The 9,398-nt window shown below is 41.9% G+C and overlaps 1 pseudogene; it reads left to right on the top strand.

The window, feature by feature from the left end:
* Nucleotides 1-7,969: 7,969 nt before the first annotated feature.
* On the top strand, nucleotides 7,970-8,272 carry LOC115296589 (annotated as a pseudogene).
* Nucleotides 8,273-9,398: the final 1,126 nt, after the last annotated feature.

The following is a 9,398-nucleotide window of genomic DNA, read 5'->3' on the forward strand; positions in this document are numbered from 1 at the left end:
GACAAAACCTGTAAAGCCCTCAGATACATGCCCCAACAAAATCTTAAGATACACAGAAAGAAAAGATAAGGCAGCTTTGAGAAATGAAAGAGCTGAAGAGCTACCTGAGGCTGTGAAGTTGCTGTCACTCACCGGGAACAAATCAGCGGCGGACAGTAGGGTTGGGGGAAGAGAGGAAAGCCTCTCACAGACACTCTCTTCCGAGGACCAGAAATCAACCAAGTTCAAAAAAAATCTCATCACAACTTAGAGAACGGAAATGGAAGCCAAAGAAGTAAATCGAAGTTGTCTTTAAGGCACACCACACTTGTACTGATATTTTCATTGTCTGTCTAAATATTTAGGACGGTTTTAAACCCACAACTTTGTGACAAGGTACTAAAAGAGCATTTTCAGGGGCACCTGGGGGGCTCAGTTGGTTAAGCGTCTGGCTTCGGTGCAGGTCATGATCTCACGGTTTGTAAGTTCGAGCCCTGCGTCGGGCTCTGTGCTGACAGCTCAGAGCCTGGAGCCTCCTTCAGATTCTGTGTCTCCCTCTCTCTTTGCCTCTCCTCTGCTCACGCTCTGTCTGTCTCTCTCTCTCTCAAAAAAAAAAAAACAACCCATAAAAAAAGCATTTTTATAAGGCTGCACAAAATATCATATCTAGGGATTGAAATCTTTCTGGCAGAACAATTACATCACCCCAAACTACACGAACATATTTTCCAGGAGTGCTATGCAATCCCTAAAAGAGAGAGAGACGTAGCCGGTGAACGCTAGGCTTACCCAGCTAAGGGCTTTGGGAAAACAGCCATTTCCACAACACTGAAACATACTGGGAGCAAATGAAAGAACAGGAAAATAAATACAAGGACGAGATTAGAAGGGAAATAATTATTGCTGAACAAGCTAATGTCTGCATCTTAGGACCACACAGGTCAGCATGACCTAGAGCGATTCCATGTTGCTGACTCCGTCCTTTCCCCAGGGCATGGAGACGAGACCTCTAGGTCAGGCAGGACCTGGGGAGCTCGCTGGGACCGCGGGCCAAGAGGTGACTCACTAAGTGTGCGTAGGAAGGGGGAGGTTGTCATGGTTGTCTGACCTAAGCAGGATGACTCTGCGAGGACTGCACAGGTAGACTGGTCCCACCTGTCCCCACCTGTCCCCACATGTCCCTGTGGAAATGAGCCATCTTTTTGAGTGGACAAGTGGAAAAACATAAGTCCTGATACTGATGGAGTCACCTTTACGTTTATACAGAAACTATCGCACAAGGCCCACTAAATACTGATAGACTGCCGTCGTCATGGTGAAATTCAAAACTACGAAATCAGGGTCACTTTGAAGAAAGCTCTCCAATACAGATTCCCTCCTAGAATGCTGATGTACTTAAAATTCTACCTATTCTTACAGGAGCAATGGCCTTTTGACACCAGTTGGCACCCATCTCCATTTGTCTAGCTGATTTTTTTAAAAATCTGAAATTGTTAAATAATTTAATCAGATTACATCCACTCCACTGATGTTATCAGCCCGTCCACACTGTGTCTGGTCATAGGAGTTGCTAAAAATGAGATTGAAAGCTCTTTCTTCCCAGGCTCAGCCCTGAAAAATACCACCACCCACTTATTGCATCCTAAGCTGAGTTCATGAGGGCGCCTGGGTGGCTCAGTCTGGTAGGAATCCTATTTCAGCTCAGGTCATGATCTAACGGTTCATGGGTTCGAGCTCCACACTGGGCTCTGCTGCAGCTCAGAGCCTGGATCCAGGTTCGGATCCTCCATCCCTCTCTCTTTCTCTGTGCCCCCTCTTGTGCTCTGTCTCTCTTTCTCTCTCCAAAATAAACATTACAACACACTTTTAAAAAATGCCATGGGGCGCCTGGGTGGCTCAGTCAGTTAAGCATCTGACTTTGGCTCAGGTCATGATCTCATGGACCGAGGGTTCGAGCTCCATGTAGCGCTCTGGGCTGACAGCTCAGAGCCTGGAGGTTGCTTCAGATTCTGTATCTCCCTCTCTCTCTGACCCTCCCCTGTTCACTCTGTCTCTCTCTGTCTCTCAAAAAAAAAAAAAACCTTAAAAAAATGCTGTTTGTTTATTCAGTTGCTTTTAGACAAGTTCTCACTTGATACATGTAATTATTGATGCCAAAGGATCCTGGTGTCCCTCTCTGACTTTCAGAACCCTTTCAAATGACAAATTCCCCAAGTCTCTAGCACCACTAGTGTATAACTGATGACAGGCCAGCATCCAAAGCTGTGATGTCCTGCACAAAACATACTGAAATAGAGCTCCCTGTCATCACCGGCTAGCCCTGGGACAGGTTATCGCCCGGCGGACCTCCGTGGGGACTCGCATTGTGCTGAACTCCAGAAGGAAATTCAAAAAATTCAGCACCTCATTTTCAAGGTGTGAATATACCCTATCCTTATCCATTAGTTATTGAACACTAGCAGGCACTGGCACCTATTATGACAGTGGGCATTTTTATAGAAATTCTGAACATAACTAGAGCCATCCCTCACCCGAGGGAGAGAAAAGACAACAGGCGCCAACATGTGTTGGAAAAGTTATTAGAATTCTGCCTTCACCCCATCACTTACCTACAGATAGGAGACAACCTCTCTCGTGCCCCAAATGAGCTTTGAAGAAAGGAGAGTTTCACTTTTATGCATAAAAAAGACCAGGTTTAAGAATCTTCTTTCTCCAAATGTGTGCCTCCCGTTAGAGTAAGTGAACTAAAGCTATTTAGGATTTAGGGAGTATTTAGTGAGACAAATAACCATTCTGACATGAACACACACGCATTGCTTTCTTAATACCTCAGTCTGCCATATTTCCTGACCCCAGCCCTTGCGTAGGTGCCTAGAAGAATTTTACATCTCTTGAAGCATTCGTAGCCTTTGGAAAATGTTTAATTGGATCAAATTTATGGGTAGATATAAAAGCTGATCTGTCTTCCAAATGAAATCTACACTGACACATCAGTGTCAAAAATGTTAAGTAAATGACCTGTAATCAGTTTGCACTATTAGTAAAATGGAGTGGCATTCTTTCATGTTTCCAGGTAAGTATTATATAAATGCATTAGAACAGGACAAGCTTCATTTGTCAGGGACACTACAAGATTCAGTGGAATAGAGAATGACAGATTGCATGTGGGCATATACCTTCCCCATCTTCTGAGGATGCTCATTTTATTTATTTTTCTTTATGCAAGCTCTAGGTCCAACACGGAACTGAAACTCACTATCCCGAGATTCAAGAGTCACATGCTCTACTAACTGGGCCAGTTAGGTGCCCCTGATGACGCTCACTTTAAATTGTTTTTCTCATTAAAAAATTTTTTCTTTAAATTACTTGCTTCCATTTTCTCCATGGCTCACCTAAAAGTTAATTGAAGGGGAAAGAGTAAGATATCAAAATAATACTCAAAATAGAAAAAGAGAGGACTATTCATCAATATTGATGAAATTCAAAGAAGCACATGAAGCTAGTTTTCTGAATCTGATACTAACAGAAAAGTTGAAAACACAGATTTTCATGGACCCATGAAATCTGAGACATGGAAGACTGAAAATATGGATTCTAATACATAAAATATACTCCAGAGTGATAAATAGCCAAATAGTTCAAATACAAGGAAAAGAAATAGAGAAATTGATCAAAGATCTAGTTTCTCCTCTTGCTAACGGCGTAAGATACATAAGGTCCTAGGGGAATTTTACAAACTCTTAAAAGCAATTGATTCTAATGTTACTTGATCTGTTTCATAACGCTGTGAGGGAGGGAAAATATAGAAATAGTGGGGTGTTAAAAACATGGTTATTGAAACCCAATAAGGATTACACAAGAAAGGACATTTCAGAGTAGTCTTACTTATGAACCCAAGTCCTGAGTGAGTAAGGATACTAATTTCATAAAGACAGAGTAGACCTAAGGGGAATGGGATCTAGTTGGAAGGCAAGCCCGAAAAGAATGCCCAGAAGCTACAAGGAAAATGTCCTCGTAAAATAAGGGTATCTCAGGTTCATTATTGACTAATAGATTGAATCTTCTGAGCAAGGACACAGCAGCAGGAATTTCAAGAACAGGTTTGCAAAATGTAGACAGCAGATTACCTGCACAGGAGTCCCTGACATGCAGGTTATAAATAGAAGATTCAGGAAACTGTCCCCAGATGTGCTGAATAAGAATCATTTAGGGTTGAGGCCCAGGAATCTGACTTTTAACAACTTTTAATGGATTCTTTGGACCACTAAAATTTAACCACGGTAGTGTCCAAACAGTATGGCTCTACTCATGCTTCCTACCACATAGAATAAGGTAATTTGCAATACTGACTTTATCAAGTGAGACATTATAATTAGCAAGAAACATTATTTTCATTTGGCCATGAATTGTTGGTCTATTGATCATTATGAGTCTCTCCTAGTTATTTCACAATGGTTATTTTAGGCAAAAGTTTATAAATACGAACTAAAGTTGCTATTTTATTTTAATGTTTATTTATTTGAGGAGGGGGAGGGCAGAGAAAGAGGGAGACACAGAATCCAAAGAAGGCTCCACACTGTCAGCACAGAGCCCAATGCAGGGCTCGAACCCACACACCACAAGATCATGTCCTGAGCCACAGTCAGACACTCAACCGACTGAGCTACCCAAGTGCCCCTAAAATTGCTATTTTAATATGCTTGTTTGGTAGAAACCACCTTACTAGCCTTTTTTCCTGTAGACTCATCTTCAGTATGATATAATAAAAACTGACATTCATCCATTCATTAACAGGTATTTATATATTACTTATTATCTAACTTACCAAGACTAGGTGCTGTTTAAAATAATGCATTATTTTTCTATGTACCATGTTGTTTTTCTTCTTCACATCATTGAAAGAATTTTAATAATAATCACACTGACTCTCAGTTTTAAATAATTCTTCATTAATTTCTAACATGTCTTAAATCAGTTATTAGCTACATCACCTATACCTAATTCACACCATTATTTTGCTTCCACAAACATTTTCTGTGGGATAGATTATACTCAATTAAGTTGTAACAGTACGAAAACGGCATTTTCCTGGCCAGTTTTCATGGGCAAATTTCCTATTTGTTACAGAAGTCATTCCTTATTTTGTCTCATGCAATTCATTTCTTATCCTTTTGTTTTATTTAATAAGGAAGGACATTCTTCTTAATGTGGAGACTTTCATTCATTCAGTCTCTCAACGTTACCAGATAATCGTTAGTGGAGAGGGGTTGGGAGAGAAAAGAGAACAAAATAAAGTCCCCGCCCTCATGTAACTTACATTCATTTTCATTATTTCATTAGTATATACGTTAAGTTTTGGCTGTTGTTAGCATGGTTACCATTAGTACCCGTTATTATATTACGGTATCCTGTAATTCATGAATCTCGTTTAGAATGTAATATCTGTTGCTAAGGTGGTTGGTGAGAACTCTCTGATCTTTGTCATGTAAATTGCGAAGGACAAGGGGGCCTTTTACTTTGGGTAGAAACTGTGGACACCGGAGGAAGAGGATCCTGAGCCCCCCTCCCACACACACGCTGGGGGACAAACCACACATAAAGCCACTCACTTGGAAAACGACCTGGAGACTAGCAGAACAGCCCTTCCCCAGCTAGGGACATAAGGAGAGCCACATGGAGAAGGGGGGAGGGGCAGAGACAAGGTGGGAACCGAACCCCCACAAGGAGAAGGAACAGCGGGGGCACAGAGGCCCTCACGGAGGAGGGGAGCAAGCCCCGCACCGGGCATCGCTCACCCCGGAGAACTGCACAGACCAAACAAGCCCCCATAACACATGGCCTGGAAAATCAGTGGGGCTGCTCTCCTCTGAAGCGGGAGAGCCCTAGAAAACCTATATGCCTCTCTTAAAGGACCAGCACGCTGTCCTGCTTGGTCAGAGACCGAGCATGGAAAGCAGCTGGGTCAGATGTGAAGGGCATTTGTTGACTAATGTTACAGCAGGTGCTGGAAAGGTGGAAATCGGTAGGATTTTGCTGGGGGCGGGGGAGTGTTAGCAGTGGTCATTTTCTTGCCCTACTTCAGCTAGCCTGTCCTTCCTGGACCCCTGAAGGGGACTCCGGCACTTTCCTGCTGGTGCCGCTTACCCCACCTCATGCGCCCCTGCAAACAGCCCCACCTGACCTGCCAGTCGCCGCAAGCACCCATCCAAAGCAGTTCCCACTCTGTCACATCTGGTGGGCAGGCTAAGTGGGGACCGAAGTCCCCCCCAAAGTGGTTACCTCCCCACCACACTGAGCAGGCAGTGCCTGGGGGCCAGCCCTGCTCACCAGTGCCTCAGAGAAGTCATGGCCCATGATTGCAGCCAGCCAGGCAGGGGGTGGGGTGGGCTGGGGGGGCAGTCTCGCTCACCAGAGTGCCCACAGCATTGTACCCACCGCGAAAGGAGGGTACATGCAGCCCAGAGAGGGGACTCTCCTGGTTCTGGTGACCAGGGGGACTGCATTCCTGGGCCCCACAACACATTTTCTACACACGGCCACAACTTTCAAGACCAGCAGACAGAGCTGACTGACCCAACCCACAGCAACAAACAGGGGGAGTCAGGCAAAACGAGGACAAGAGAAAATATGTGGCAAACAAAATAACAAGACAAAACCCGAGAAAAAGAACTAAGTGGAATGGAGAGAAACAATCTATGTGTTAAAGAGTTCAAAGCAATGGTTGTAAAGATTCTCACCAGAATTGAGAGAAGAGTGAATGAACTCAGTGAGAACTTCAACAAAGAGGCAGAAAATACAAAAAGGCAGGGGCGCCTGGGTGGCTCAGTCGGTAGAGTGTCTGACTTCCGCTCAGGTCATGATCTTCAGGTTAGTGCATTCAAGCCCCACATCGGGCTCAGTGTTTTTAGCACAGAGCCTGCTCATATCATCTGTCCCCGCGTTCCCCGCCCCTCCCCAAACTTGTTCTCTCCCCAGAATAAATATTTTAAAGAAGAAAAAAGAAAATATGAAAAGAAACCAACAACAGACTACAGTAACTGAAATGAAAAATATGATGTCATGGTTTGTGAGTTTGAGCCCCACAGCAGGCTCCGTGCCGATGGTTTGAAGCCTGCTTGGGATTCTTACCCTCTTGCCGCCCCTCCCCCACTCACACTGTCTGTCTGTCTGTCTCCCTCTCTCAACTTAAGTAAATAAATAAATAAACTTCAAACAACACCTACAGGACTGGGTCTCTCTGCTGCCCACAGGAGCCGTACTGCAGATCTAAACACATAGAAACTGAAAGTGAAGGATGGAAAAAAGATAATCCATGCAAATGGAAGTGAAATGATACCCAAAAAGCCAGGGTAGCAATACTTCTACCAGACAAAACAGACTCTAAAACAAAGACTGCAATAAGAGACAGAGGGGCGTTACTTACTGATACAGGGATGAATCAACAAGAGGATATAATAATTGTAAATATCCCTGCAAACAGAGGAACACCCAGATAGATAAAGCAAATATTAACATAGGAAAAAATGGACAATAATACAATAAGAGAAAGGACTTTAACATGCCATGTATATCAACGGAGAGATCATCCAGGCAGAAAAATCAATAAGGAAACAGTGACTGTGAATGACACACACTGGACTAGATGGACTCAACAGATATATACAGAACATTCCACCTCAAAACAGCAGAATAAACACTTTTTTTTCAAAGGCACATGGGAACATTCTACAGGATAGTTCACATGTTAGGCCACAAAAAATGTCTCAATAAACTTAAGAAGACTGAAATCATAGTAAGCGTTTCTTCTGACCATCACAGAATGCAAGCAGAGATCAATTACAAGGAAAAATCTCAAAAAAGAACACAAACACATGGGCACTAAACAACACGCTACTAAAATCCAGTGGGTCAGGTCATGTGGCCCATGGGTTGGACTAATGGTTTCCTTTGGTGGTAGCAGCTCCAGAACACAGTCATGGCAGCTGGAGTCATGGCAGGACAGGCATTTAGAAAGTTTCTTCCCCTTGCTGACCGAGTTTTAGTTGAAAGAAGTGCAGCTGAAACTGTAACCAAAGGAAGCATTATGCTTCCAGAAAAATCTCCAAGAAACTAGTGTAAGCAGCCATAGTAACTGTTGGATCAGACTCTAAAGGAAACAGTGGAGAGATTCACCCAGTGTGAAAGTTGAGTTTGAGTCCTTCTCCCAGACTATGGAGGCACCAAAGTAGTTCTAGATGATAAGGATTATTTCTTATTTAGAGGTGGTGACATTCTCAGAAAGTATGTAGATTAAAATAAATCATTATTGAAATGGCATGTGAAGACTCCCATCCAGTGGAGTTGTGAAATCTTTCATAATGTAAATAATTTCCATGTCTCTCTTTTATAATAAATGAATGGTATTATAAATGAAGAAATAAATAAATCCATACATACATGCATACATACGTACCAATGGGTCAATGAAGAAATCAAAGAGAGAATTGAAAAAAATATGTGAAGACCAATTAAAATGGAAACACAATGTTTCCAAATCTTTGGGATATAGCCAAGAAGTTCTAAGAGGAAAGTTTATAGTAACACAAGCATATCTCAACAAACAAGAAAAACCTCTGATAAAGAATCAAACCAACAATGCTCAAGGAACAAGGAAAAAGGACAGACAAAGCCCACAGTTAGTAGAATCAAGAAGATGACAAAGATTTGAGCAGAAATCAATGGAGTAGACTAAAAAGGGAATAGAAAAGATCAATGAAACTAAGAGCTAATTCTTTGAAAAGATAGACAAAACTGATAAACCATTAGCCAGGCGCATCCAAAAAACAAAAACAAACAAAAAACCCTGAGAGGTCTCAAAATAAGAAATGAAAGAAGAGAGGTTACAAGCAACAGCGCGGAAATACAAAGGATTATAAGAGATACAAAGAAAAACTGTACGCCAACAAATTAAACAACCTAGAAGAAATGGATAAATTCCTAGAAAAATACAATCTCCTAAGACTATATCTAGAAGAAATAGAAAATATGAATAGACTGATTACCAGAATAAAATGAAAACAATAATGAAAACACAGCAAGCAAACAAACAAAAAGTCCAGGATTAGAAAGCTTTACAGATGAATTCTACCAAACACATAAGCAGTAATACTCACCCTTCTCAAACTATTCTAAAAAAACAGAAGAGGAAGGAATGACTCAAATTCATTCCACAATCCACTCAAATTCATTCCAGCCTTATCCTGATACCAAAATCAGACAAAGTCAGTACCAAAAAAAGGAACATTACAGATGAATATACCCGATGAATATTGATGTAAAAATCTTCAATATAATGTTAATAGACCAAATTCAACAATTCATTAAAAGGATCATTTAGCAAAATCAAGTGGGATTTATTACAGAGATTCAAGAATGGTTCA

This window comes from Suricata suricatta, chromosome 7, assembly GCF_006229205.1.
Source record: "Suricata suricatta isolate VVHF042 chromosome 7, meerkat_22Aug2017_6uvM2_HiC, whole genome shotgun sequence".
Classification (NCBI taxonomy): domain Eukaryota; kingdom Metazoa; phylum Chordata; class Mammalia; order Carnivora; family Herpestidae; genus Suricata; species Suricata suricatta.